The sequence below is a fragment of the Ranitomeya imitator genome, chromosome 3, assembly GCF_032444005.1.
Source record: "Ranitomeya imitator isolate aRanImi1 chromosome 3, aRanImi1.pri, whole genome shotgun sequence".
NCBI lineage: Eukaryota > Metazoa > Chordata > Amphibia > Anura > Dendrobatidae > Ranitomeya > Ranitomeya imitator.
In genome coordinates, this window is record NC_091284.1 from 31,318,634 (window position 1) to 31,327,483 (window position 8,850).

Genomic DNA, 8,850 nt, shown 5'->3' on the forward strand with positions numbered 1-8,850 from the left:
TCCGCACCATGGGCACAGCGAATTTGGTTTTCCATAGGTTTACTTGGTACTGTAAACCTGATGGAACTCTGCTGCGAATCTGCAGCGGCCAATCCGCTGTGGATCTGCAGCCAAATCCGCACCGTGTGCACATAGCCTAATTCTAAAGGTATGTGCACACGCTGCGGAAAACGCTGCGGATCCGCAGCAGTTTCCCATGAGTTTACAGTTCAATGTAAACCTATGGGAAACAAAAATCGCTGTACACATGCTGCGGAAAAACTGCACGGAAACGCAGCGGTTTACATTCCGCAGCATGTCACTTCTTTCTGCGGATTCCGCAGCGGTTTTACAACTGCTCCAATAGTAAACCGCAGTTGTAAAACCGCAGTGAAATGCACAGAAAAACCGCGGTAAATCTGCGATAAATCCGCAGCGGTTTACCACTGCGGATTTATCAAATCCGCTGCGGAAAAATCCGCAGAGGACCAGAATACGTGTGCACATTCCTAACCCTAACCCTAACCCTAGTTCTAATCCCAACCTTAGTGGAAGAAAAAAAAAATTTCTTTATTTTATTATTGTCCCTACCTATGGGGGTGACAAAGGGGGGGGTCATTTAGTATTTTTTTTTATTTTGATCACTGTGAGGTTTTATCACAGTGATCAAAATGCACTTGAAACGAGTCTGCCGGCCGGCAGATTCGGCGGGCGCACTGCGCATGCGCCTGCCATTTTGGAAGATGGCGGCGCCCAGGAAAGAAGACGGACGGACCCCGGGAGGCTTGGTAAGTATGATGGGGTGGGGAGCACGAGGGGTGGATCGGAGCACGGGGGGGTGGATCGCAGTGCGGGGATGTGGATCGCAGTGCGGGGGGGTGGATCGCAGTGTGGGGGGGTGGATCGCAGTGCGGGGGGGTGGATCGCAGTGTGGGGGGGTGGATCGCAGTGCGGGGGGGTGGATCGGAGTGCAGGGGGGTGGATCGGAGTGCAGGGGGGTGGGATTGGAGCACGGGGGTGGGATTGGAGCACAGGGGGAGCGGACAGGAGGACGGGGGAGCGGAGCACAGGACGGAGGGCTGGGGGGGCCATCAGTGGGGTGGGGGCACATCAGTGATTCCAGCCATGGCCGATGATATTGCAGCATCAGCCATGGCTGGATTGTAATATTTTACCAGTTTTTTAAGTGAAATATTACAAATCGCTCTGATAGGCAGTTTCACTTTCAACAGCCAATCAGAGCCATCGTAGCCACAGGGGGGGTGAAGCCACCCCCCCTGGGCTAAAGTACAACTCCTCCTATCCCTGCAGATCGGGTGAAATTACAGTTAACACTTTCACCCGGCCTGCAGGAGCCCAATCCGGCCATGACGCATATGCTGCGACACAGGTCGGAATGGCACAGGTTTTCATGACGCATACGGTGCGTCAAAGGTCGGGAAGGGGTTAACGCCGTGCAACGGGTCCGTTAGCACACCCATTGACAGCAATGTTATTTCTGCCTGTAGCGCATTGCTAGCGCGTGCCATTTTCGGCACGCGCTAATGATGTGCCGTTCTTTTGTGACGGATCTTGGACGCTGCTTGCAGCGTCCGAGGCGCGTCCGAGGTCCGGTCCTCACTAGCGCAGATCAGGGATCTGCGCTAGCGGGGACGGTGAACGCGGACCAAAAAGAAACATTGCGTTAGCGCAATCCGCTAGCGCTATGCGCTTAACGAATTGCCCTAACGCAATGTGAACCTAGCCTTACAGTTGGGATTCAACCTAAAATATGCCTAACCTAAGAGTTGGTGCGAATTGATAGGCGGGACCTATCAGCCACAGATATATGGCGGCTGGACAGGTGCCATGAGAACGGCCTCCTACCTGGTGAATCCGCAGCTCTTCTTTTGATTTGCTGATCTTGGGCAACGTCTTGTAGACCATCTATGGCCAACAGTCTATAATAACTTATGCCATTTTTTAAATTATTTTAGTAGTAATAGAAAATCTAAAATTTTGGGGGAAAAAAATTAATTGCATTCTTTTCATTTTTTCTATTTTGATATCTCAAACTTTTCTGGATGTGGCAATACTACATGTTTATTTTTTATTTTTATTTTAATGGGCCACAAGTGAGGGTAATTTTATCTTTTATAATTTATTTATTTATTTCAATTTTAATTTTTTTTTTTTTTTTTTTTTACTTTTTACTGTATTTATTAGTCTCCTTTGGGAACATTAGCCTGCAATCATCCGATCATTTGTAGTACGGTATATTCAGCAACACCAGAGTGTTGCTGTATATAGTAAAAATCAGTCTCCTTTGAAGACCGACCACAGATTGGTTTCAAGGGAGCTCCGTGATGACTAGGTACGGGGGTCTTCAACAGACCCCTGGCTGACATAGCAACCCAGCAGCACCCTGCATCACAGGAGCGCCGATGGCCCCCCATGGCTGTGTGCTGTTAACCCATGACTGTTGGAGGCATTATCTGCCAGGCGAGCTCACCCCGTAAGCCAGCGTCATACACGCGCTGCTGACTTGCACTGTGCATGTACGATGGATTTCGCTAAGAGAGTAACAGTCTGATCTTTCAAAATCTAAAACTAATTTACCCATACGGTAAATTCCGTAAAGAGGGGAATAAATCAAAAAGCCATAGTTGTGGGTATTTTCAGTCACCTTCATAAAAAAATTATAAAAACGTCATATCTATCCCAAGTTGGTATCAATAAAACCACACAAAATAACAAATCCCCATAAAGCGCGTGTAATTATTATTATTATTATTATTATTATTATTTATTGTTATAGCGCCATTTATTCCATGACGCTTTACATGTGAGGAGGGGTATACATAATGAAAACAAGTACAATAATCTTAAACAATACAAGTCATAACTGGTACAGGAGGAATGAGGACCCTGCCCACGAGGGCTCACAATCTAATTGAAAAGTAAACATGGAATATGGCGACACACACTAACATTTTTTACAAACTTCTAAAATAAAATATCACTACCTATATATAAAAAACGATACAAGTTCATATTGCTGGGTTATTTCTACTATACAATAAACACGATAAAAAAAATGATGAATTACATTATTTTTTTTCACGTTTTCAACCCACTCGTAATTATTTTTCATTAAATTATCTGGTAAAATGAATGATGAGGCCAGTCAAAAGTACAAACTCAGCAAGTCCTTGTTCGGCTCAGTTGGCAGAAAAATAAAAAAAAAGTAATGGAAGAAAGTGAAGAGGAAAAAAATAATAAAATTAACAAAAAAATGAGGCAAAGGTGTAACGTGGCTCAGAGCGGTAGCCGTGGGCCAGATACTCTGACGCCCCAACACTTTACATGAAGGTGGGTCCTGGCTCGGTGTGTGGGTGATGGGGCCACATGTGACAAGTGACATTGGTTTTCCAGGCCAGGCGCTGAACAGTTGAATGAGGGAGACCATCAGTGAAAAATAAACTTTTTACTGAATGGATAATTGGAACTGAAGCTTGTCTTGGGTACTCAGTTCTGTCTAGGCCCGCTACCTCCTGGGCCGTGTGGCTAGGCGTCCTTCCCCAGGACCCGTCTCTGATAGATCACTCTGTCTTTTAGTCACTTCGGCCATGCGCTCTCTCTTTCCTCTGATCTCCACTAACTTTGGACACCCGAGAATGTGACACTGCTCACATTGGATTTTAGGTCCTCTTTCTACTCACTCCAAACCCTATCTGTCTTTTCTAACAGGAAACCGTCACTTTCCCTTATCCAACCCCCTCCCACTATGGGCTGGCTCCAAACATTAACTCTAACTACCCCTACTGTCAAATTACACACATTATCACCGACATTAACGTAAGTCACAATTCACATTATACATCCTAGCTCACATTACAAAAATGTACATATTCTTCAAGAGGGAATGTGGTCAATATGTCCATCTCCTTACAAAGAGTTAAAGTCAACCCTAATACCAGAGCCGGACTGGCCATCTGGCAATTCTGGCAAATACCAGAAGGGCCTGTCTGGTCATGGGCTGCCTTGTCTGCTACCTTGTTAACAGAATCAGTTTTCTCAAGACACCCATACTGTTAAGAGTTGTGATGGAGCACAAAGTTGCTGACTCCTTCACTTACCCCAGCAGCCACGGATATCATTAGAAATATTGGTCCTGTAGAAAATCTTGCTTTCCTCCATCTGGGGTAATATTAGTAATATATCCCATCTGGTTCATGGGGACGGGGACAACATGGGCCTGTGTGATTTCATATGCCAGGGCTGAATTTCAGCCCGAGTCCGCACCTGCCTAATACAATAGGGATTCCGCCCCATACATAAGCGTCCGTCGGTCCATATGTCTCCTGTGCAGATAGGATTTATGCGGACTCACCTGTCGGGTGTGCAGAGCTCAGGTCTGGGAGACTCCGACAGCAGTAGCAGCAGTGAATGAAGAACTTTCCTGTCCGGCAGGACTGGAGACTGCAGATGGGAGGGAGGATTTCATCATTTCAGAGAAACAAAACTGAAACTTGCATCTTAGAGAAAACAATGCCGGCCCAGCCTGCAGGCTTCTGTGTCGTCATACATCTAAAGCACTCTGCTGCGAGTTGTAGTTCTACAGTGACCCTTTGTGCAAACTCTCTACATATCACAACCACTGATTCCACTGATCGTTATAGCTGATGTGTCTCCTATCAAATCTATTATTGATCTCTCAGCCTATTAGTGCACATGAATAAAAGCAACTTTGTACTGTATCTTCTCAGAGAAATCTGCTTTTGTCCTTCTGGACTCAATTCAGTGGTAAAATCTGTAAAATCCATATTCAGATAGATTTTCCTATTACTGAGATAGTAGATGACAGTTGATGCTTGTAAAATTCAGTGGAGAGGGAGGAGCTAGAGGAACATAGAAATTCTATGGAGGGGGAGGAGCTAGTGGAGCACACAGGTATTCTATGGAGGGGGAGGAGCTAGTGGAACACAGACATTCTATGGAGAGAAAGAGCTAGAGGCAGACATAGACATTCTATGCAGGGGAGGAGCTAGAGGCAGACAAACATTCTATGCAGGGGAGGAGCTAGTGGAACACACAGACATTCTATGGAGGGAAGAGGCTACAGGCAGACATAGACATTCTATGCAAGGGAGGAGCTAGTGGAACACAGATATTCTATGCAAGGGAGGAGCTAGTGGAACACACAAACATTCTATGGAGGGGGAGGAGCTAGAGGAACACAGATATTCTATGGATGGGAGGAGTTAGAGGAACACACAGATATTCTATGGATGGGAGGAGCTAGAGGAACACACAGATATTCTATGCAAGAGAGGAGCTAGTGGAACACACATTCTATGGAGGGGGAGGAGCTAGAGGAACACAGATATTCTATGGATGGGAGGAGTTAGAGGAACACATAGACATTCTATGCAAGGGAGGAGCTAGTGGAACACAGATATTCTATGCAAGGGAGGAGCTAGTGGAACACACATTCTATGGAGGGGGAGGAGCTAGAGGAACACAGATATTCTATGGATGGGAGGAGTTAGAGGAACACACAGATATTCTATGGATGGGAGGAGCTAGAGGAACACACAGATATTCTATGCAAGAGAGGAGCTAGCGGAACACACATTCTATGGAGGGGAGGAGCTAGTGAAACACACAGATATTCTATGCAAGGGAGGAGCTAGTGGAACACACATTCTATGGAGGGGGAGGAGCTAGAGGAACACACATTCTATGCAAGGGAGAAGCTAGTGGAACACACAGATATTCTATGTAGGGGAGAAGCTAGTGGAACACTCAGACATTCTATGGAGGGGAGGAGCTAGTGGAAATCACAGACATTCTATGGAGGGGAGGAGCTAGAGGAACACACAGATATTGTATGCAAGAGAGGAGCTAGTGGAACACACATTCTAGGGAGGGGGAGGAGCTAGTGGAACATACAGACATTCTATGGAGGGAAGAGTCTAGAGGCAGACATAGACATTCTATGCAGGGGAGGAGCTAGTGGAACACACAGATATTCTATGCAAGGGAGGAGCTAGTAGAACACACAGATATTCTATGCAAGGGAGGAACTAGTAGAACACACAGACATTCTATGGAGGGGGAGGAGCTAGAGGAACACACATTCTAGGGAGGGGGAGGAGCTAGTGGAACATACAGACATTCTATGGAGGGAAGAGTCTAGAGGCAGACATAGACATTCTATGCAGGGGAGGAGCTAGTGGAACACACAGATATTCTATGCAAGGGAGGAGCTAGTGGAACACAGATATTCTATGCAAGGGAGGAACTAGTAGAACACACAGACATTCTATGGAGGGGGAGGAGCTAGAGGAACACACATATTCTATGGAAGGGAGGAGCTAGAGGAACACACAGATATTCTATGGATGGGAGGAGCTAGAGAAACACACAGATATTCTATGCAAGAGAGGAGCTAGTGGAACACACATTCTATGGAGGGGAGGAGCTAGTGAAACACACAGATATTGTATGCAAGGGAGGAGCTAGTGAAACACACATTCTATGGAGGGGGAGGAGCTAGTGGAACACACAGACATTCTATGCAAGGGAGGAGCTAGTGGAACACACATTCTATGTAGAGGGAGGAGCTAGAGGAACACACATTCTATGCAAGGGAGAAGCTAGTGGAACACAGATATTCTACGTAGGGGAGAAGCTAGTGAAACACACAGACATTCTATGGAGGGGAGGAGCTAGTGGAACACTCAGACATTCTATGGAGGGGAGGAGCTAGTGGAAATCACAGACATTCTATGGAGGGGAGGACCTAGTGGAACACAGACATTCTATGGAGAGTAGGAGCTAGAGGCAGACACAGACATTCTATGCAGGGGAGGAGCTAGAGGCAGACAAACATTCTATGCAGGGGAGGAGCTAGTGGAACACACAGACATTCTATAGAGGGGAGGAGCTAGTGGAACATACAGACATTCTATGGAGGGAAGAGGCTAGAGGCAGACATAGACATTCTATGCAGGGGAGGAGCTAGTGGAACACACAGATATTCTATGCAAGGGAGGAGCTAGTGGAACACACAGATATTCTATGCAAGGGAGGAGCTAGTGGAACACACATTCTATGGAGGGGAGGAGCTAGTGGAACACACATTCTATTCAAGGGAGAAGCTAGTGAAACACACAGACATTCTATGGAGGGGAGGAGCTAGTGGAACACTCAGACATTCTATGGAGGGGAGGAGCTAGTGGAAATCACAGACATTCTATGGAGGGGAGGAGCTAGTGGGACACAGACATTCTATGGAGAGAAGGAGCTAGAGGCAGACACAGACATTGTATGCAGGGGAGGAGCTAGAGGCAGACAAACATTCTATGCAGGGGAGGAGCTAGTGGAACACACAGACATTCTATAGAGGAGAGGAGCTAGTGGAACATACAGACATTCTATGGAGGGAAGAGGCTAGAGGCATACATAGACATTCTATGCAGGGGAGGAGCTAGTGGAACACACAGATATTCTATGCAAGGGAGGAGCTAGTGGAACACACAGATATTCTATGCAAGGGAGGAGCTAGTGGAACACACAGACTTTCTATGGAGGGGGAGGAGCTAGTGAACACAGACATTCTATGGAGGGGAGGAGCTAGTTGAACATACAGACATTCTATGCAGGGGAGGAGCTAGAGGCAGACATAGACATTCTATGCAAGGGAGGAGCTAGTGGAACACAGATATTCTATGGAGGGGAGGAGCTAGTAGAACACAGACATTCTATGGAGGGGGAGGAGCTAGAGGAACACAGACATTCTATGGAAGGGGAGGAGCTAGAGGAACACACAGATATTCTATGGAAGGGAGGAGCTAGAGGAACACACAGATATTCTATGGATGGGAGGAGCTAGAGGAACACACAGATATTCTATGCAAGAGAGGAGCTAGTGGAACACACATTCTATGGAGGGGAGGAGCTAGTGAAACACACAGATATTCTATGCAAGGGAGGAGCTAGTGGAACACACATTCTATGGAGGGGGAGGAGCTGGAGGAACACACATTCTATGCAAGGGAGAAGCTAGTGGAACACAGATATTCTATGTAGGGGAGAAGCTAGTGAAGCACACAGACATTCTATGGAGGGGAGGAGCTAGTGGAACATACAGACATTCTATGGAGGGGATGTGCTAGTAGAAATCACAGACATTCTATGGAGGGGAGGACCTAGTGGAACATACAGACATTCTATGGAGGGAAGAGGCTAGAGGCATACATAGACATTCTATGCAGGGGAGGAGCTAGTGGAACACACAGATATTCTATGCAAGGGAGGAGCTAGTGGAACACACAGATATTCTATGCAAGGGAGGAGCTAGTGGAACACACAGACATTCTATAGAGGGGGAGGAGCTAGAGGAACACAGACATTCTATGGAGGGGAGGAGCTAGTGAACACAGACATTCTATGGAGGGGAGGAGCTAGTTGAACATACAGACATTCTATGCAGGGGAGGAGCTAGAGGCAGACATAGACATTCTATGCAAGGGAGGAGCTAGTAGAACACAGACATTCTATGGAGGGGAGGAGCTAGAGGAACAGAGATATTCTATGGATGGGAGGAGCTATAGGAACACACAGATATTCTATGGATGGGAGGAGCTAGAGGAACACACGGATATTCTATGCAAGAGAGGAGCTAGTGGAACACGCATTCTATGGAGGGGGAGGAGCTAGTGGAACATACAGACATTCTATGGAGGGAAGAGTCTAGAGGCAGACATAGACATTCTATGCAGGGGAGGAGTTAATGGAGCACACAGATATTCTATGCAAGGGAGGAGCTAGTAGAACTCACAGACATTCTATGCAGGGGAGGAGCTAGAGGCAGACAAACATTCT

The 8,850-nt window shown here is 46.6% G+C and overlaps 1 protein-coding gene across 1 annotated transcript in view; it reads right to left on the reverse strand.

The window, feature by feature from the left end:
- The window catches only part of LOC138672582 (interferon-induced GTP-binding protein Mx1-like), a 41,540-nt gene extending 37,094 nt beyond the window's left edge, over nucleotides 1-4,446 (reverse strand). The window contains exon 1 of the mRNA XM_069760711.1: nucleotides 4,352-4,446. The gene's annotated coding sequence lies outside the window, so the exon portion shown is untranslated. The remainder of the gene's footprint in view (nucleotides 1-4,351) is intronic.
- Nucleotides 4,447-8,850: the final 4,404 nt, after the last annotated feature.